This window comes from Myotis nattereri (genome assembly GCF_964212035.1).
Source record: "Myotis nattereri genome assembly, chromosome: X".
Taxonomy (NCBI): Eukaryota; Metazoa; Chordata; class Mammalia; order Chiroptera; family Vespertilionidae; genus Myotis; species Myotis nattereri.
Window position 1 is genome coordinate 102,994,464 of NC_138078.1, and position 22,595 is coordinate 103,017,058.

The following is a 22,595-nucleotide window of genomic DNA, read 5'->3' on the forward strand; positions in this document are numbered from 1 at the left end:
TCTTTTGAACAAGGACTGAAGCTTAATAGAACAATGCTCACCTAATGGAGACCCAGACACCAAGGTCAGTTGTTAGTGGGGAGAGGAAAGTATTTTAAATGTGAAGATAGATGGAGCTCTTTATTTTCAAACACTACTCAGTTGCAACAGGAGCAAAGAGAAGGATGTGAGGTTCTTGCTTCTGACATCTGCCTGAAAGGGGCTCAGTCAGTGCTGCTGCCTTTCTGGATAGTGAGCAGCAGGGAAGCACACACATTACCAGAGTCTCCACTGCTGGGACCATATGGGACTCTCTATTCTGGGTAGAAGACCAACTGCTCCAGGAGAATATAAATGGGAAGAGCCCTGGTTGGAAGTAGAGGGCCTTGTGTTCTCATTCCTGGTTTCCTGTAGCTTCATTGAGTAAATGCTTTTACCTCTCAGGTCCCTTGTCTTATCTGTAAAATGGGGTGAAGCTCTCTCAAGAGGAAAATGAATGTCTGGAGAGTACTGTATACATTTTTCACACAGTACCCTGTTTGATCATCAAGTCTTATTTAAACTGAGGATACAGAAACAAGCTTAGAAATTTTATCTGACTTGCCCAAAATCATGACCAGTAAGTGGCAGAGCAAGTCCAATTTTGTTCATGTTTCAGGGTCATTATATGTAAAATGGAGATGATGATGTTGATGATAATGGTGAGGATGACAATAATGACAGCTAATGAGTGTTTATCATAAGCCAGACTCTGTGCTAAGCACTGTTATTTAACCCTCACAACAACTCTATAAGGACAGTACTATTATTATCCTGATCTTACAAATGCTACAAACTGAAACTCAGTGGTTTAATGTCTTGCTTAAGGTCATATTCAGCAAATAGCACAGCTAGTGCTTAAATCCTAGGACTAACCTCTGGGTTAGTGCTCTTGACACCGTACTATTCTGCTTAAAATAAGTGAAAAGTGCTTTGGGAATGTGCAGTGCTATCTGATTGCAGACCAGTTCTCTACAATATTTTATTAGGCCCACCAAATGAGCCTGGCAGCCTCTAAGGCAGTGGTTCTCAACCTTCTGGCCCTTTACATACAGTTCCTCATGTTGTGACCCAACCATAAAATTATTTTCGTTGTTACTTCATAACTGTAATGTTGCTACTGTTATGAATCATAATGTAAATATCTGATATGCAGGATGGTCTTAGGCAACCCCTGTGAAAGGGTCGTTCGACCGCCAAAGAGGTCGCGACCCACAGGTTGAGAACCGCTGCTCTAAGGGGAATGCACACTTGTGTGGGCACCAGGCCAGAAGGTCAGAGCAAGTTGGAGCAATGCTTATAGGAAACCGCCTTTCACCAGTAGGAGGCTCAAGCTCTCTGAAGGTAGTGTGTGCAGCATCCTCAGACCTACTCTGTTTTGTCAGCTAATCTGCATGTCACCATGGGCTCAGGGGCACCTATATGAGAGCAAATATTGTTCCACTTTTTCCTTGCCACCTTGACTCCTAAAGTATTTGTTCCCTGCATCTCTGGCCTTTTCAGGCAACTTAGGTAGACACGTCCCTCTTTTTTCCCCACCACTGCTCTGTCTTTAGTTTTTCCAGACAAGAGTTGGCCTGTTATAAATGTTACTTTACCTCTTGAGTCTCAAGGGAACGGAAGCTAACACACCAGCTATTGTAGCATTTTATTTGGATCTATGCTGGGACATCATAAAGCTTGCATCCTACATCTTACAAATTAAAAGGGATTTTATTGTTCGGTTCATAGAGTCCTAATAGGTACTCAACTGTCTCAAGCACTAGCTCCCATTTTTTGGCAGTATCATTCTCTCTCCTAAAAGTCACATATTCTGTTACTCCGCAGAGCTTTCCAATGTACTGTCTGTCTACTATCATGTTGCAAAGACATTTCAGGGAAATAAATTTAGCAATGTCTGGGGAGGCTGTGCCATTGTGCAAATTAAATACCACACCAGGTATGACAAAGATGAGCAAGCTATGGAGACTACTGACAAGACAGTGGTTCCAGGGACAGGCTCGTATGGGATCAAGTTGTTGTTAGTAATGGCATTGCATTTTCCAAGTCTTTCAACACCTGCAAGTTCTGACTCAACTCAACCCTCCACTTTCTAGATTTCTTTTCCCAAGCTTTTGAGCACCTCCAGAACAAGTCACATGGCTATCCAGATTGATGCCCGCAAGTTCATATTTTCTGAGCTCTGCTAAGCCCACAGTGCTATTCCATAAAAGCTTCTCTTTTGAATTTCTTTGGTTGGATTCATTTTGAAAGTCCCATAGGCAGGTATACATCCTGTTTCCCCGTGTCCCTCCTCCCTGCTTCACACAGAAAAAGCTTGTCTCCTACCACAAAGAGGAAAGACTCTTTGAACTGTGAATTTCTTCTGATCCATGACAAATATATTTGCATCCAACTTTATACTCCTTTCTGTTAGGCTAATTTCCCCACCTTGGCTCTCGACCCCCCACTTCCTACCTTCTCAGTATGTTCTTCCCCAGATGCTCAATCTTCTCCACTCAGTTCTTCTCTTCTCAGCCCTTGAATGTGTTCAAGGCTGTCCATCCAAAATTAAAGTCGCCTCCTCAAGCTACTTCCTCCCCCCTCAACTCCACTGTGATAATTCTCAAATGCAAAGTTTCCATTTGTGTAGTCTACATATCCAATTATTTTTGCTACCCAGTACAGTTTAGCCCTATCTTCTTAACTCATTTCTATAACATCTGAACACTAACAGCAGCTAACATTTATTAAGTTCTTACTATGAACAAGGCACTCTGTGAGGCACTTTATACGAATTATTTTATTTGATCTTCACAACAACCCTATGAGGTATTATCATAATCTCCATTTTATGGATGATGATGGTTAGAACTTTCCAGTGACTTGTCCAAGGTCACATAGTAGAGCTTTGATTTAAGCAAAAGTAATCTGACATTAGAACCCATACTCTAACTTAAGGCACCACATTTATTCTGAAGCCTAGAAAGTAAAGGTTTCAGACTTTGTGTGCCATAAAGACTCTGGTGCTACTGCTCAGTTCTGCCATTGTGAAATGAAAGCAACCATAGACAATATATAAATGAATGAGAGTGACTTTGTTCTAATAAAACTTGATTCATGGACAGTGAAATATAATTTCCTATAATTTTCACGTCATGAAATATTCTTCTTTTGACTTTTTCTCAGGGTTTTAAAATGTGATGAACATTTTAGCTTGAATTCCATAAAAAAAACAGGGGGTGGGCCAGCTTTGGCTTATGGCTATAGTTTGCACTGCTTGTTCTAATCATTACACTATTCAGGGCCCCTCCAATTGTCAAATCCAGTGGTTACAGCTTTTAATGCTAATGATCCACCTCCTTTTTTTCCTCCTCTGATGACTATGAAGTCACTTCCAGTTTTCCATCTACTTTTATATTCCCTTGTGTCTTCTGAAAGTTTTTTTTTATCCCACCTACCCCTCAAATGTTGGTATTTCCAAAGATCAGTAGTTCACTTTGTTTACTCTGCTATAGTAATTGATTCTACTTCCATGACTAACGTCTGCTGTTAATGTACTAACTTTGAGCATGGACTTTGGAGGTTTATTTGCCTGGGTTTAAATCCTGCTCCAATGAATACTGCTTGTGTGATCTCATAGGGTTTTTGTGAAGATTAAATAAATTATTTGGAAAACTCTGGACCCATGCTTTTAATACAATAAAATAGTAGTGTCATTGTTGTGCTACTATTATTGGATGCTGACTCCCTATTCTATATCTCCAGTTCAGAATTCTATTTTTGAGTCCTATACCCAAATATTGAAATGCCTATTTAACACCTGTACTTGGATATCCTATTGGCATCTTGACCTCAACATGTCTGCAACCTAACTCATCATCTGTCTCCCACTCCACATCCCTAATCTATTTTTCCTCCATCATTCTTTATTCTTGTTAACAATAACACTGTCCCCTCAGTCATTTAACTGATAAAGCTGGGAGTCCAGTTTTATATCAGAAAATAAATGACATTAAACATCTAGCTTTAAAGTCAAGATGAGACTGAACTTTTTTATTTCCCCTGAGTTGGGATTTGAGATTAGCTATGAGGTTGATTTGAAAATTGTTCCTCTTTTCCCTTTCCTAATCTCCTTCCCTCCACTCATTCAGATTGATCTTCTTTCTGTCCTTCAAACTGCTCATTTCTAACTCCTGACCTTTGATCACACAGTTTCTCTCATCTGAAATGTACTTCTTGATGTATCTCCAAATGCCATCCATCATTTAAGAGCTGAAACACCCATGAAGCCTTCTTGACTTCTCCAGTTAACAAAATAAGGTATATTTTGGAACTGAGCGCTTATACTTTAAATTTGATTTTTATTACATATTTCATACTTTATTATGCTTTCTATCACAAGTCTATAAGTCATATTGTTTCAACTACATTATAAACATCTTAAATTCAGAGAGCACAGAATATTCTTGTGAATTCTCCATAATGCATCATACAAGTCTCCTTTTATCTTCAATCTCTCATGTTCTGGCTCTTCTCCTTCCAATAAATGTGGAATACAAGGTTCTACTTTATCCAGTTTTCTTCTTCTTCTTCTCACTTTCTTCCTTGAATATTTTAAATCTATTTTTAGAGATAATTTTTAAGATAGTTATATCTATGACTTCCCAAATTTTCATCTCATATTCTAACCTCTCTCTTGAGCTCCTTTCCTACATCTCAAACGTTTTGGTGGACATTTTCACAAGGATGTCTTGCCTGACTTCAAACTTAATACTATATTGAAATCTCAACTCATCATTTCCCCATCTTACCCCAAATTGACATTTCCTTATGGCATTACCATTCTCTGTTATCTGGATAAAATTAGTAGTTGTCTTAAACTACTTTCATCACACATGCACAATATTACTCCATAATATATCTACTGTTCCTTGATGGTATCTTTTAGGCTTCATCCTTTTCAAGTCCACTACTACAGTAACAACAACAATAATAACAATAATAATGATAAACATGAATAGAGTGTTATGACCAAGTGCTAGGCTAAGTGCTTTAAATGTTTGAAATCATTTGATCCTGATAAGTATTCCCACAAGGTAGGTATTCTTGCCATCCCCTTTTCATAGGCGAGGAAACTAAGACTCAGAATGACAGAGCTAGAATCACACCAAAATGGGTTTGAACCCAAATTCTCACCTTAACTTACAGTGTTACTTACTCCTCATACCTAGATTTCTATAATTGTTTTCTAACTGATATGCCTGTCATTGCTTGCTCTTCTATCAATCCTTCCTGCATAGTGTTTCCAGAATAATCATCCCCAAACATTGCTATCATTATTTCATTTTCTTTCTCAAAATTCATTGCTCCTTTTCTTTTATCCACTAAATTAAATCTATCCACAGCCAAATATACAAAGTCCTTTACAATCTTATCACAACCTAAATTCTCAGCTTTATTTTTGGAAGTGTATGTGTTGGCTCTGACTCCTGGTGAGTCTCTGAATGAGTGGTGTCCACAATGTTTTGTCCTCAACAGCCCTATACAGCTTCTGTAGAGCCATGCTTATGGCTTTTTTAATGGAGTCAGTCCATCTCATATTTGATGATTCCCTTTTCCCACTGCCTTCTATTTTCCTAGCACTATAGGCCTTTCTAAAGAGCCCTACTTTCTTATAATGTGTCCGAGTAGGGGAGCTTCATTTTGTAATTTTTGCCTCCAGCAATGTTTCAGGCTTAATTTTCTCTAGGACCCACTTGATTTGTCTTTCTGGTGGTCCAGGGTATTCGCAGTGCTCTCCTCCAACACCCTATTTTAAATAAATCAAAATTTTCCTACTAGTCTTCTTCACTGTCAAACTTTGAAATCTGTACCTGCATATATTTCTATAAGTAAATTAAACCATGCTGCCCTATTCTGCCATACTTTGATTTCATTGCATGTTTATCCCTATCATCCTACTCACTTCTGACCATGTTGTGAGTTCCTAGGGGGGAATGTTTGGACATGCAAGTTTGCAACCCATTGTGCCTCCCACTTAGTCCACACTCAGTGAATATTTGTCAAGTGAATGATGGTAGGAGTCCAGTTACCACTTGGAGGATTAGATTGTTTAATTTTATTTTAACACTCTCCTCTTTCTTTCCTCCTCATTATACCTCTTGTTTTTATTTTTTCTTCCCTGGAAAAATTACCCTACCACAAATGTGAAAATCTTATTTTCTGCAACATCAACATCTTAGAGAAACCTATTACCATTTCATCAGCTTTTCCCTCACTTTACCCCCAAACATACCTTCCTGCCAATCTTTCTTCATTTCTTGGTATTTACCATTAAACTGAAAGTTACTAATATGAAAAGTTTCTGAGGGTTACCACTGGGTAATGACTAAGCACAGTCTGCAGAATAAAGTTCTCTGGTGGCTCTTGAGGTGAGATATTTTATGTAAGCTGCAGACTTTCAGGTCATATTAAGCACTGATCAGGAACCCTGAGCCATTTTATCCAAGAGATGGCAATGTAAGTGACAACTGGGAAGTCCCATTCCAAATCCAGATGTTATAACTCTGCAGATGTTCTTGAATCACTGAGAGAAAACATTCCCATTTTATTAGACTTTTTACCTTGTTTTTAGATCCTTGCTACTTTCTAAGCATTGCCATAGATTAGGGACCACGATGTCAAGAAACAGCATGGATTCACTTACAGTTCAGGAATATTAAGGTTTTTATGTTTAGGTAGATATTCATTTATTTTTAAAGGTTATTCATAATATCTGGTCAGTGATTCTAATCATTCAAACTTTTTTGACATAAATATTTTGACAAATATTTATAAAACTTTTAACAAAAAAACCCAGAGCAAAAACAACATTTATATTGGACCCAATATACTAGTACAGTGGTCAGCAAACCCCGGCTTGTGAGCCACATGTGGCTCTTTGGTCCCTTGAGTGTGGCTCTTCCACAAAATACCACCTGCGGGCGTGCACGTACAGTGCAATTGAAACTTCGTGGCCCATGAGCAGAAGTCCGTTTTCGGCCTGGGCGGGTCTTCTTCTTCTTGAAGAAGTGGCGTTAGAAGAAGTGGGGGGTGTCGATTGGTTGGTGACGGGAGATGCGGCTCAGGTGGGCCACGGGATATGCAGCACGGGAGAGGCAAGAGCAGATTCATGCATGAGTTCAGTGAGCCAGTCAGTCAGCAGTCTCATGTGCAGTGGTTAGTGCTAGTCGCATCCGCAAATCGTGCGCGGGTGACAAAAGATAGATGAAACAAGTATACAAGAAGAGTGTGGATGGGAGAGTTGGAAGGGGTCGACCTCAGCGAACGTACCTTAATCAGATTGAGGATGTTTTTAGCAAAGGCCAGTTTAGGAGTACCCTAATTAAGTTAATAACAGTGTACCTACCTATATAGTTTAAGTTTAAAAAATTTGGCTCTCAAAAGAAATTTCAATCATTGTACTGTTGATATTTGGCTCTTTTGACTAATGAGTTTGCTGACCACTGTACTAGTACACACCAATGTACACATTTGCACACACACAGATACACATACACAAAATACTGAACGAAAGTTTCATGAAATAATGTTTACTCTTAATACATGAGATTCATATTTTTCTCTTTTAATCTATTTCATTTAAAATAGTGGTGCTGATGAACTACCAAACTGATTTCACAGTAAATAATGAATCATTTGCCCACATTTTGAAAAACACTGGTTCAAAGGATGGAAACTAGAAAGAAGATGATAATGTGTTCTATTTTATGCTACTAGGAGGAAAATAAGTATTGCATGCAGCTGCTATGCTGGGAAGAAGCAGTACTCAAGTTATAGCTAAAGAACAATATTCATAGCAGGGATAACAAAAATAATTAACTGTGGTGTACTGATTTTGTTATAAATTTTATTCAATCCTTTGTTTAAACAAACTTGTCATCTTTTGTTTTCTGTGCCTGTTTCTGTATAACATGCTACCAAACTATAGGGCAATCTGTTTAAATATTTACAGCTATGCAAGAGTTCCATGTTCTTTTTTGCAAGTTAGACAGAAAGCTTTCTAAATTTTAAAGATTATTTATAAAAAGGATATTGGGCTTATTTATACTAAAATAGAATTACCTTATTACTATATGGAATGATAATAACTATATTTCATGAATTGTTATGTTTTCTCTCCACTGCACTATGGACATTTCTCCTCCTCTCCCCTCCCCTCCCCTTCTCTCCCCTTCCCTCCCCCCTTCCCTCTCCTCTCTCTTCCTCCTCCTCCTTCTTCTTCCTCTCTCTCTCTCTCTCTCTCTCTCTCTCTCTCTCTCTCTCTCTCCTCTGTCTCCCCTTTGTAAATACTGGAATTCCTGTATTCTGGAATTTTCAGATAACATTGGTGGGATAATATGGTGGCATCAGAGTACAGAGTATTCAGGTGAGTGTCACAGGGCCAAAGGGAATATAAAACATTTTTTAAAGTGGGCATAATCATGAGTTGCTTGGATAATTGATTGGTCCAAAGACTTGGCCTTTAACACGGATGTTAGTTCTTTCAAAGTTACACTGTAGAGAGAATACTACAAAAGGACAAAATGGATTTGAGCTGTAGTTTGAGAGATTTTGTTTTGAAATAAAGATTTTTCTGAACATTAATTCACAGTTTCTTGTACTTTCATCCAGAAGTTCTAGAGGGAAAAATAAAATGGGGGTGGGTGGGTTGTGGCAATAAAATAGATGTGAAACAGATTAGGAGCAAGCTTTTCCATTAAATGCCTTTTTATATATGTATTTTGATTATTTAACCGTAGACATAAATTACCTAGTCAGTCATTTAAATAAAAAAGAGAAAGCACAAATGAATAACAACAGGGAAAATAAAAATAACAAACAAAAGAGCTTTCTGGCAATGAGGAGGCCAAGGGAAAATGCAAGAGTTGGAGGAAGAGAGACCAATATTCTAATCCTTCCTCCATCATTGACTAGCTATGTTATATTAGGCATGTAACTTAACTTGCCTAATCCTGTTTCCTAATCTGTCAAGTGGGGATAATAATAACTATCACAAAAGACTGTATTGAAGATTCAGATAACGTACTTGTACCACTCAACACAAAGAATATTGTGGTAGGCAGGATAATGACCCTCTAAATATGTCAATACATCCCAGAACCTGTGAATCTGTTAAGTTATATGACAAAAGGGATTTTTCAGATGGAATTCAGGTTGATGGAGAGATTATTCTGGATTATCCAGTGAGCTCCATGTGATCACATGGGCTCTTAAAAGCAGAGAGGGAAGCATGATAGTTAGAGAGAGATGCAAAGGAAGAAGAGGCAGAAGATATTCAAAGCATGATAAGTATTCAATCTGCCTTTGCTGGATTTGAAGTTGGAAGAATGGGGCCATCCATGGGCCAAGGAATGTGTGCGGCCTCTAGAAGCTAGGAATGTCCTTCAACTGACAACCAGCAAATAAATCAAGACTTCAGTCCTACAACTGTAAGGAAGTAAATTATAGCAACAACCTGAATAGGCAAGGAAATGGATTCTTCCTTGGAGCCTCCAGAAGTGAATTCAGGCCTGCTGACAACTTGATTTTACTTTAATGATTCTCAAGTCAGACTTCTGACCTATTGACCTATAACAATGATAAATTAGTGTTATTTAAAACTGCTAAATTGTGGAGGTCTGTTATGGCCACAATAAAGAACTAATACAAATATGTTCAATAATTGATAGCAATTGCTATTTTTAATTTAGGGTGATCCCAGAAATCTTATCAATTAGTGATTTATATTGTCTATCCTCTTAAATATCAACAGATGTTGGGCATCCTCTATTCCAAAAGAAGCTTGAGGTTTCAAACATGCCAAGGGAATGGGACCCAGAGTTTGTGGTGTCTCTTTCTGTATCTTTGCAATCAGGCTGTCTAGATTAGATATGCCAATCAATAATTCTTTAGAGAATCTACTGCTTAGTGATTTTACTGAAATTTATAAAATTTATTGGAAGTTATAAAATTCAATAATCATAGGTACATATATTTTTTTCTTTTTTTATTGTCTAAAGTTTTACATGTGTCTCTTTTTTTCCACAATTGACCCCCCCCCATCCAGCCATTCCAACCCCAGGCAAGCCCCCACTGCCCCAGTGTCTGTGTCCATTGGTTATGCTAATATGCATGCATACAAGTCCTTTGGTTGCTCTCTAACTCCCCCTCCCCTACCTTTTGTCTCTAGATCAATCTAGTCTTGTTCATCAAATTATGTTGATCATTATATCCCACATATGAGTGAGATCCTGTGATATTTATCTTTCTCCGACTGGCTTATTTCACTTAGCATAATGCCCTCCAGTTCCATATTTTACAGGTGCGAAAAATTGAGCAGGTAGAGAGCACTATGAGCGGGGAGAAAGTAGGACCTGCTTTTTTCCCCCACCTATAAAATAGTGGTAGGCATAATATTTACCTATGTTATTAAATTATAAAATGAACAAGTTATTTAATTCCTTTGAGCTCATCTGCAAAATAAAGATGATAATGTATCCATTTCATAGAGTTGTTGTGATGATTTAAATGAGATACTGTGTGTAAAACGTTTGGCACATAACTGAGCACTCCAGGTGCTAACTGTTGTTGAGCTGACCTTTGTAAGATGTTGGAAAGGCAAAGTATTTCTTATATAACACCACTAGTTTCTGGAGGAAAAATCATTGTAGGTAAGCTGGGGAATTATCTGTAACATTTTTGCCACTTTTGTTGGCTATGATTAAGAAATATTTATTGAGTTTCTCTGCTTTGCCCCCATAGAGGGGCATGCAGGAAGCAACCATCCATAGTTCTCTCTCATCTGTTTCTCTCTTTCCCTCTCTCTCCCTCAAATCAATAAAAACGTACTTTTTTAAAAGAAATATTTATTTATTGACTTTCTCTGCTATGTCTTTATCTAACCCATTGTTTTAACCCAAATATTATCTCATATTCATTCTGTGTAGTAGGAGTTATTATTTGCCCATCTTTACAGATTGCTATCAGACCAGAAATCCAATAATATTTATTTCTGCCCCTAGAATGCTGTTTCATCTTTGATTTTTCCATAGTTGGTCCATTGAAGGATCTCTCTCTCTCTCTCTCTCTCTCTCTCTCTCTCTCTGTCTGGTTAGGTCTGTATGTACATGTGTTTCACTACTGCATATATGTGCAAACATGCAGAAAGAACCTCACTACTAACTAACTTTCTAACTTGATAATTTTGAGACATGCCGTATAGAATAGGGTCACTTCTGACTTCAGTCTTATTCTGTGAAGTGATTAGGGACACCTCTAATTTTTCCAGAATAATATTTATTTTTGCATGCATACAAGTTTGTTCAAATACTTTTGTGTGTCTTTCTTAGTATTATATCTGTGAAAATCCCAATGTGATTCACACCAAGATGCTAGGTACCTCAAGACATCACATCAAGTGATGAGTTTTCTAGAAAACTAAAATTATTGGCTAAATCATATTACTTATAATAATATCTTTCATGTTTTGATTGTTCACAGTAGGTTGGTGTCTTATAGATAGTGTCTCAGTTAGTCTTCTTATTAACTCAATTTCAATGTTAATCCCTTTATACTGATCAGGTATGTGAGGCTCAAAGTATCTGGTACTAATTTACACAGCTGGTTATTTGTGGACACAGTTAAGATTTGAACTCAGGTTTGTGTGAGTCCCCAAACCCAGGTTCTTCTGGTAAACAGAACAATCCTGTGGACTCCCTTTGAATAATCACTCTTGCCTACACTTAATGCTTTTATGCTGAATAACGAGAGAAGTGGACCTGGTGGAATTTTATATTTTTATTTTTAGTGATAAGCTGCATGAATTGTCCCTAAATGCCTAGCACACATTGTCTATTCTCAAATGACTTTCAGATGATTTTGGGGATAAACTCTGGTTCGGTGACTCTCAAGCTTGAGTATGCAAACAAATCATTGAGGATCTTCTTAAAAATCAGATTCCAATTCAGTAAGTCTAATGAAATGTCTAAAATTCTGCATTTATAAATAACTTCCAGTGGATGGTAGTGCTACTGGTGTGGTGACCACACTTAGAATAGCAAAACCCAAGCCCACTTCATCTTAGCCTCTCTTTCTTCACCTTGTAATATCCTCACTATAATGTAAAAGTTCTCCACATCCTCCTTCTGGGCTGTAGTAGACATGTTTGCATCAGCCTATTTTCTCAGATTCTAAAAGAAAGTTATAGCAACAACCTCCATTATTGACTAGTATTGAGGTGGATTAATGGAAACCAAGCATAGATCCTAGGGAAAGGAATTAAGAAACAATACCACCCCAGACTCCTAACAAAACTTCTTTTTATCATAGTCTACTATAAAACCATCTGACTTGCATTTTTTTATTTCCTTTGTTTTAATTTTTTTCAGAAAGTGTGTGTGTGTGTGTGTGTGTGTGCGTGCGTGCATGGGCATTTATGGGTGCCAATCCAAGACTGAGCGTATAGAACCAGAGCCACAGTCACTGGATTTCACCAGCTTCTATTACTTAAAATTAATAGGGAGCTGCAGAGACTCAGTTTTCTAGGCGCCTTGTGAACAAGATCAGCAAGAAAAGTGTGAGCAGTGAAATCTTCATCATGTTTAATTCTGCCCTCCACCTGAATATGCTAGCTGTAGAAATATGCCATGTTTTCTTAGCTAGCAAAATAGAAGCATGTGTGCGTGTGCATGTGTGTGTAAGTGTGTGTGTGTGTGTGTGTGTGTGTGTGTGTGTGTGTGTGTGTTAGAGGGGAGTGGGGATTAAGAAGACAAGTCACAAATATATGGCAATGAACATGTAAATATAAACATGTAACTATGAGTATGGGATGGAAGTAGAGGGTTGTGATCTTAGTAAACCTGGCTTTAGTTTCCTTTTGATTTCTTGGAGAGATCTCCACAGAGCTTTAGGAAATTTATTTAGTACTAGCAGGCAGTCTTGAATTCTGGTTTTGGTTCTGTCATTAACTAGCTGTGTGATTTCATCATTTCTACTCTCTGGGTTGCAATTTCTCTATAGATGAAGTGAAGATATTGGATTCTGCCATGATCCTTGCATGTTTGGCACTATCTTCTCTTTCTTTCTTTTGCTAAGGCAAAAAGCTGGGGCAGTTGCATTTAAGTGTCAAATCTGCAATGGGTGATAGAGAACCAAACATAGGAAGCTTGCAAAGTGCCCTTGAGCCAGTGAACTGTAATTTTTGCTTTGTTCCAGCAGGTATTACTATTATTGTTATTATTATTATTTTGAAATCATCTGTTCTTACTCAGTGGAACATGATGTACACGTTTGTTTATAAGACCACAGCTGAGTCATTCAGAATTCAACCTTTGCTATTGGGATGGGTTGGTTAGTCTCACTGGACAAAGGGCTTAAGAGACCCATCAACAGAAGGAAAGGCATATGAGTTTTAGAAAGGATGACACTATGGAAAGCTCAGCTATAAGCTCTGGACTTGGTGGCTAGTCTCAATTTATCCCTAATCTGGGGTTGATTAGCTCAATTATGCCTAGAATGAAATATCATTCCTGTTTTCAGGCTGAAAACTTTGTCATACCCCTCCCTGATAACCTGGAAAATGACAAGGCCAAATTAGGTTGGTGGCACCTTGGGGAGAAATGTCCTGCCCCTCATATTGCCCAGCTAACAAGAGATTTCTGAATAGCTTAGTGTACTTAGCTAAAAATGAGGACGTTTGGCAGAAGAAAAGCAGGTAGAAATGTTTTGGCCCCTCTCCTTCAGTGGTGGAGCCATGGCAAAAGACAACTTCGAATATTTGGAAGCAGGCTGAAGGAAAGTAGCATGACACATTTGAAGTATTCATTTGATAATTAAGCACCTGCATGGCTAGTAGATAAGAATTTAATATGCTAAGGAGTGAAATGAGATAGCAAAAGTAAAACTGTACTCCAACATGTCAAATTCTCTGGTTCTAAGGAATTCTACCACTATTCACTCAGGGTTTATATGATAAATTGTAAGCAATTTTAGGGTGCTTCAATCTGAATCAATTTTCTGGACTAATTCTATCTCTAGCCTAAGTAAAGGAAACCAAATACCAGGATGGTTTTCTTTCCATGTATTTCAAAACATCTTTGGGTTCTGTCCTATTCCTCCTCTAATTTTCTGGCCAAGCCTTCTCTAAGTGCTGTGCTTCTGTGTGACATTCTGATTTTGGTGGTTAATTTGAAGAAGAAGGGGATTATAGGACTATCACTCTTATAGCTGGTAGAGATGGCAGATATAATCTAGGTCTCTATGTTGGAACATACACTGAAGTCAAGTGAACCTGTGTCAATACAACTGGCAATATCATTGGTTCTGGATCCCTGCACTGCCTACCTCCTTGTCCCTGAGGAACCATGGAACAGAATCCACTGCGGCAGCCAGATACATCACTAAGAACAGAGCAAAGGCCTACACCTTAGGCTTCATCCCTGTTGACACTTTCAGTTCTTCCCAAGTATGAAACTGCCACTTCTTTCCTACCTGTCTGCAGCCTGGTCTTTGCTATTTGTGATAAAGTGTAATTTTAATCTATCTAAGAAGATATTTTCTTATGATTTCCTTTAAAAAGTAACAGAATGGGCACCTTTTCAGATCCTGCTTGAGTAATCCTCGTTCCATTCTGTCCCTCAGCAGTGAGCATTAGAACAAATTGCCTGATGCCACATAAACAGTTCCACTTAATGCAAAAATTGGTTTCTCTCATTTTCTGAATTGGAAGGAGGTAATTCTTTGTATTCCAGTAACATAGTAATAAGCAGAAAGTTTAATAGAAGAGCCTGGGTGCTTTGGAAGCACAAATTCAACTGCTCTCCTCTCTGCTACAGGCACACAGAGCCCAGATTTGTAGCATGGGGTTGATCCGGGTCCTTGAAAAAATACACACACACACACACACACACACACACACACACACATTATATGAAAGCATCACACACACACACACTATATGAAAGCGTCACACACACACACACACACACACACACAAAATATATGGTGAAACTTCATGAAACCAGCATCTCTCAGGGACCAAACATAGATTTCAAGTGGCATTCAGTTTTTCCTTCAACCTTGCAAACAGGGTGACAGAGGCTCCTCTTGACCCTGTTTATTTCCTTTATCCCAGGATAACCATTTGCTTTGAAACCAACTTGGTACTACATGAATGTATTTCCATGCCTTTTGATTTGGAATAAGCAGTTGTTAAAGATTGAGTGAAAGGTTACATTTGACATCATTTATATCTCAGTTTTTTAAGAGTTTATGGGAAAAGAGACATGATATAGATAATCTGTAGAATACCAAAAATGCCCGAGATTGACAATAGACAATTTTGAATGCTGACATATAAACTTGCCATATTTGCTAAATGCCATGGAGATAAATATATATAGCAATAGGCAAGCGGGTCTGAGTGCTATGTCAATGGAGTAATTATTTCTCATTTGAAGCCAGAGCTGACATGAACAATATTTAAAAAGAGCATTTTTTTATTGTCTCTCCTACTTGTACAATAAACTCAGGTAAAGTTCAAAGATACTGTCTTTCAGGCTGGTTTCCAGACTCCAGACATTTCATGTGGGAGTGATAACATTGCTAGCCCTTCAGCCATTACCGCACACCTGCTTAGCCCTTCAGCCATTACCACACACCTGACTATGGCCCGAGAGCCCAGGTTGGAAATGTGGAATAAGTCCTTCTTCCAGTCTCCTTCTTAGAAACCAGGGAGAAAGATCAGGATCTGTGAATACAGCCCAGTACACGTGTGTGTGTGTGTGTATGTGTGTGTGTGTGTGTGTGTGTGTGTGTGTGATGAACATGACTGCCCAAGTTAGTGTGTATGTTTGCAGGGAGGAGGGTGTCCACTTTAGATCAGAGATCTGACTGACCCCCCACCCCAGTCTGCATTTCCTGTTTCATTTAAGGAAGCCAGGCAGATTAATCTGGCCATTTCTTAAATTTGAAGAATATAAAACAAAAAGAAGTGCCTTCTTCTTGTTCCTGAACCCCCATGAGCTCACCCTCTGCAACTTGAAGTGGCTTTTGGCAAAAGGGCCAGTGTTCTTATTCCCATGCCCACCTCCAGGACTGATTTTGAAGAGGCAGGAGAGCAGGTTCCCAGGGAGCTTAGTACCTACCCAGGGATGGAGCAGATCGCTGTCCAAAGGTAGGGCAAAGCTCTGGTTTAGGAGAACATCCCAAGTGAAAAGGATGTTTTTGGTCATTGCCAATAGCCACCTTATCTCAATGCCCCTAGAGTTTCCTCCCACTACATTTCTCTCCCTGGGTCCAAAGACAATCTGTTGCTGCCTTTGCACTGCTCCCTACCACCCCAGCCCACAGCCAGCCAGCCAGTGCTCCCCAGCCCTCAGCATCCCCATCCCCACACCTTCACTCAACCTGCACCTTCCCAACCTTTGGAAGCGCTCCTGCATCAAAGCTGCTCCTGCATCAAAACGGAGGGCACGGGGCCACTTGTCCACTTACCCCTGGCCAAGTGATGTATTCAGATCTGCGTCGTCTGGTGTCCCAGAGCCAGGGATCGCGGTGCAGCCACCTTACAGGACTCTTCTCCCGCAGCACGCAAAGAGCTGCCTGGGACAGCTCAGGGCCTCCAGGCTGCTGGGCGGGTGGGCTGATGAGCACAGCAAAAGGGGCGGGGTGCTGTGAGGGACGAAAGTACTGGCTCCTACCTTGGTTTCTCTCTTTGATCCTCAATCATCTCCAAACTTCCTTTTCGTTGGCTGGCCCTCCTGTACCTTTCGCCTTCGTCAGCGCCCTGAAACTCTTTGCTCTACCTCTCACTAGCTTCTCCTGGTTCTCAGAGCTAACCTGGGCCCCTTCAAATGCCCGCACTCCCTTCACGCAGTCAGGCACAGGATAACAGCAAGAGAAGAAGCTGACACGGGGGAATTGACAGGGGTAACTGACACAGGAGGTGAGAGGAGAGAGAGGAAGAGGGAGAGGGAGAGAGAGAGAGAGAGAGAGAGAGAGAGAGAGAGAGAGAGAGAGAAACCGCATTCACACTCTTACATATAAAAACGCACACTCAAGCTCCAGCTATTAGGTAGAAGCTGGCGGAAGCCCCAGCCACCCCTCAAAATCTTTCCAGACTAGGTTTCTGTCCCCTTTTGCAGCCGCTTCTGGAAAATGCTATATACAGCGAAGAGGAGAGAAAAGCAATGAGGGGAGGGGGGGAAATCTAGGAGACGCGCTCCCTTTCTCTTCCCCACCCCTAGCTCCCAAAATGTCCAACCCTGAGCTCTTCCTTTTCCTTTCTATCTGCTCCTTGCTTCTTCTGCTCCTGTTCTTTCTCCCTCCCTTAGGGTGGCTTCGAGCTGGAGAACCCGTTCCGTGTGTGTGTGTGTGTGTGTGTGTGTGTGTGTGTGTGTGTACATGTGTGAGAGAGAGGAGGGCGGGGTGGGGGAGAGACCGTGAGGTGGGTGAAAGCACCTCTCACCTCCCCCCAGCCCAGGCTGTCGCCTCACACACACCCCGCTCTCAGCAGGGGCGGGCGGGGCGGGGCGGGGGAGTCAGGGATCCGGAACGGAAAGAGGGAGGACGGGGCAGCCTGCAGGGGCAGCAGCTCCTGCCTTCTCTGCAGCTCGGTGGCCAGGGGTGGAAGGAAGCCGCAGCCGCAACCCCAAGTCAGCCCCCGCTGCCCTGTCCCACCGTCTCATCTCTCCCCCCTCGGTAGGGAATTTTCTGTTTCATTCGTTTTTGTTTTTGTTTTTTTCCTTGGGTCTCCTCCTCCCCTGGTGGTGGCAGAGACTGGGGGGCTGAGCGCCGGTTGAAGGGACCGCAGCGACTCTGGGCGCCTGGCTTGAAGAGTCTCTTTTTGCCCATTGCTCTAAGTGTCCCCTGCTTTGAACAGTGACACCCCCACCTGCCCCTCTCAGCCCGGGCTCGGACAGGTGGCGGCGAGACTGTGCGCAGGCAGCCACCGGTCATCCCCTGGGGGAAGAGGAGTTGAGCCAGCGGGAACTGAGGCAATTGGCAGGGGGACAGCTGGGCAGCGGGACCCTGAGTCGCTAGGGACAGGCCTGGGATCCTCCGGGGCGGGCTTTGATCCCTGATGGGTCTAAGGGTAACCCAGTGCAGGCAGCATAGGAGCACAGCCGAATTCTTCCATCTCTGCCCCTCTCACCCATGGGGTTGGTCTCCCAGGATCCAGCTGAGATTGAAGGGGGGTGGGGATGGATAGTGGGATAGTAGGATGAGGGAGTAACTTGTTTAGTGGTCGCAGTGACAGTGGCATCTCTCTCTCTCTCTCTCTCTCTCTCTCTCTCTCTCTCTCTCTCTCTCTGTCATGGTGGGGAGGGGGAGCTGTCACCGGACTCTTGGGTGACTCTTTGATCTTTGTGCCTTCATGTCACATGAGACACCTCCCCACCCCCACCTCTCACCCTATACTCTGTCACTCAGAATGGCCACCTTCTTGAAATCTCTTGGAGCTGACTGAATGGCACCACCCCCTACAACAAGCCTGAGATTTCTACCTGCAACCCACTGGTGCTTATGTCAGCTAGCTGGCAGCATCTCCTAGCCCGGTCACACAGCTCCAAAGCTCGGCTTTGTCTTTTATCTCCTTTATTACATCTCCCTGGAAAGGGAGGAGCAAGGATCTGTGTTTCTGGACTCTAAGCTGGTACCTGGAACCTTTTCCTTACCCATTCTCAGAACAGCCTTGAGCTGAGCAAAAGCCCACTGGAGGTGTACTTCCCACTGTTGCCCAGGAGCACACACTGGGAGCCTAAGTAGAGTTCCAGAAAGAGCCAGAACCCTCTGTCCTGCCTATGTGGCCCAGGGTTCCCATTTACTTCCTGGTGAAGGGTGAAGCTGGCATAGTTATGTTTATTGGCTACCCTGGCACCTCTCCTAGGCTATCCTGGGAAAGTCCATGTGAACACCAAGCGAGGCAAGTTTTTCTGTTGTCCTGGGGCCCCTTAGCTCCTTAGCAAGGTGGCCCAATGAGCTGGAAAATATTAAGTTTTTGTGTGGGATCAATGCATTGGAGAAAAGTGTTGCTTTGAGGGATTGAAGAGTTTGTTTTTCTGTGGGGGATGAGGGCAGGGGTGAGTTTGGAGCCTCCCCTCCATACAGTTTAAACACTTCAGAAAGTGTGTGTAAAGACTGGCCAATGATGTGGATGGAAAAAAAATCACTAGATTCTGGAACCTATCTGCCTTTTTCCCATTCAAAGGCATTTTCACTGTGGCCAGCAACCTCAAATGTACAGCCTCCCAAACAAAAGAGGTCTATGTTTTAATTAAGCTGGTCCCTCCTTTGGTATGAAGGCTGAATAACATATGTGGCTCAGGACAAGACTTTGGTGTACCTCCTTTTCTTTGACCAAACTGCAGTCCAATTAAGGCTTCCAAACTTAGGATACAACCAGGAACCGTGCTGAGAGAGCTGTCTCCTTCAAAGGCCCTATATACAGTGCAGTTGTCTTTATGAGGATTATAGATGTTTTTGAATTTGGGTGCTTTCCCAGTTGATTGTGGGTAAGACCCAGAAGTTTCTACCTGCTCCTGCCCTTACTCTGCAAACCTCTTCAGGAGATCCAGAATACAAAAAGGAAAACCCTTTCCAAAGCTAAAAGCACCATGCAAATGTCACAGATTATTATGCAAATTCCTGGACAAATTTATTAGAGAACCTAGTGCAATTAAGAAGCTGATTTGCACAGGATCCCAGGCTTTCCTAGGTTGCCTTTGCTATTGCTGGGCGGCTCTTCTTCTCTGTGGGTATGGAAATGTTCAGGTTTTCTATCTGGTGACTGCAAGTGTATGTCTGTTTGAACTCTCATGGGGCAGTTTGCAACCAGAGGCCACATCTGTGAAAGTGGTTCAAAGCAAAAAATGTAAGTGACTGAATAATTTTAGCCCAAATCTACCTGGTTTCTAGGCGAGGTTTACTCACATGGCCTGGTCTATTCAAACATCATCCAAATATGACTGTCAAAATGCAATTGAATTAAAAATTCAGGGACAATCTATTTTCTCTACTCTTCTTATAGCCTATACAATAGTGGAAAGTAGAATATACCAGTATGGACTGGAGTGTAGTGTAGTTTCATACAGGCAAAGAGAGATTGATATGAGGAACTGTAACTGGACAATTAATGGGTCCAGGCTGCCTGTCACTAATTGAGCCAATTCAGCAGACACAGGATTGAATCATATATGAGTGATTATTCTAATAATGCTGGCCGTATGAGAGAGCAGCAGATCATCCACAAAAATCTGCTCTGCTCCCTACTATAAGCCAGCTGCTTATATTGGGTAGAAGAACGAAGATAACATAGGTGAAAAGGTATGCCAAATGGGCTGTTTACGGGTAATTGTGGGCTGGAGATTTGCAAAGGCCCACTAGTATGAAAAGAGCTGGGGGTCTTCAAAGGTTGGTGATATGCAAAGGGCTAGGGGTCTTTAAAGGGCTGGGGACATACAAAGGGCTGGAGGCTCTGGTTTCTGCAAGAAGATTGTTAATCCTTCAATGATAATAGGCAGCTCCAGGATGTGAAGGATGGGCCACATTTCCAGGTGAGCTCTCAGGTTCAGTGTGCAATTCCCAGCAGGTTAGAATGTGCTTTCTTTAATCAGAACAAAACAATCTAGCTTAACAGATCATGATTAATATTTCTTTCAATTTTCAATCCTCAACATTCTATTTCTGCCCCTATCAGAATCCAGATATTAAAGGCATTTTCTTTTCCCCATTAGCAAGGTTTCTCAACCTGAGCACTATTGGCACTTTGAGCCAGATGATTCCTTATTGCAGGGGACTGTCCTGTGCATTGTATAATGTTTAGGAGCATCCCTGGCCTTTATCCACTAGATGCCAATAACACCTCCCATCTTGTGAAAACCAAAAATGTCTCCAGATATTATCAAATGTTCCCTATAGGGCAAAATCACCCTCTCCTTTGAGAAACACTGACATTCAAGGTAGTGTCACATTTCAAAGACCATATTTTACCTTAATTCTGCACATATGGCCTGTCCATACCATGTATGAAACAAAATCTTAGAAGATAAGGAATATATTTTGTGAGGAAACAACATAAAAAGGAGTTCTTATGAATTAATAAATTTTGATAAATGTTTGAATTCATTATTGTCACCTCCCCATCACCATCTAACTTTTGTTGAGCACTCACTATGAGTAGGGTATTGATTATAGCAAAAATTTATAAGGCGTAATCCTAGCCTTCAATACACTAAGACATTATCAACTTTTATATCCCTGAAAAGGAAGGTTTGCAGATCTTCATGGATATTCTGTATTGAATCCAACCTGGCTTTGTGCTTCTTTTATTTCCCCTTTATCTCCAAACTGTGATTTATTCTTTAAGGTTATACCTTAGGGAGATTGTTCTTTGTCTTACTAATTACCATAATCCCTGTTGAATTTTTTGACTTCACCAAAAAATGGCAGTTATGCCATAACAATGTATGCAGCATTGAAATGACCACATCATCACAAAGATTTTAACAAATTGAGTAGTTTGAAGGTAGGTTTTTATTTAAAAAGGAAAAGGTTTCTAGTTACCTGCTTTGTAGATAAATACTTGACAATGGCAAAGGCAAAGGAAATGAATGGAATGGAATGGAATGGAATGGAATGGAGAGATGATTTTTCAAATACTGTGGAGCAGTGATTTTCAACTGGTTGTACCTACTGCAAGAATTTTAAAAACATGCAGTATTTGAATTGGAATGGTTGGGTTTTTTGGTGTTGAGTTTTATAAGTTCTTTATAAATTTTGGATATTAAGTCCTTATCTGATGTTTTGGTGAATATGTTCTCCCATTCAGTTATTTGTCTTTTTATTTTGTTGATGGTTTCCTTTGTGATGAGAAATGTCTGAGATTTTACTGCCTATGTTTTCTTCTAGGACTTTTATAATTTCGAGACTAACATGTAAGCCTTTGATCCATTTGGGGTTTATTCTTGTGTATGGTGTAAGAAGGTGGCCTAATTTCATATTTTTGCGTGTATCTGCCTGATTTTACCAACACCATTTATTGAATAGATTATCTTTACCTTATTGTGCGTTCTTGTTTCCTTTGCCAAATATTAATTTATCCATAAAGGCATGGGTTTCTTTCTGGGCTCTTTATTCTATTCCACTGATGTATATTTCTGTTTTTATGCCAGTACCAAGCTGTTTTGATTACTATAGCCTTGTAGTATAGTTTGAAATCAGGTACTGTGATTCCTCCAGCTTTGTTCTTCTTTCTCAAGACTGTTTTGACTATTTGGGGTCTTTTGTGATTCCTAATAAATTTTTGGAGTATTTGTTCTACTTCGGTGAAATACGCAATGGTATCTTGACAGGAATTGCATTGAATCTATAGGTTGCTTTGTGTAGTATGGCCATTTTAATTATGTTAATTCTCCCTATCCATGGACACTGTATATGCTTCTACTTATTTGTATCTTCTTAAATTTCTTTCTTCAGTGTCTTCTAATTTTTCAAATATAGGTCTTTTACATAATTGGTTAAATTTATTCCTATTTTTTGAAGCAATTGTACATGGG

The 22,595-nt window shown here is 40.6% G+C and overlaps 1 protein-coding gene across 1 annotated transcript in view; it reads right to left on the reverse strand.

Moving 5' to 3' along the window:
* TRPC5 (transient receptor potential cation channel subfamily C member 5) overlaps positions 1 to 16,674 on the reverse strand; it is a gene marked incomplete at its 5' end in the record, with an annotated part of 332,647 nt that extends 315,973 nt beyond the window's left edge. Inside the window, one exon of the mRNA XM_081115377.1 lies at positions 16,534 to 16,674. The remainder of the gene's footprint in view (positions 1 to 16,533) is intronic.
* Positions 16,675 to 22,595: the final 5,921 nt, after the last annotated feature.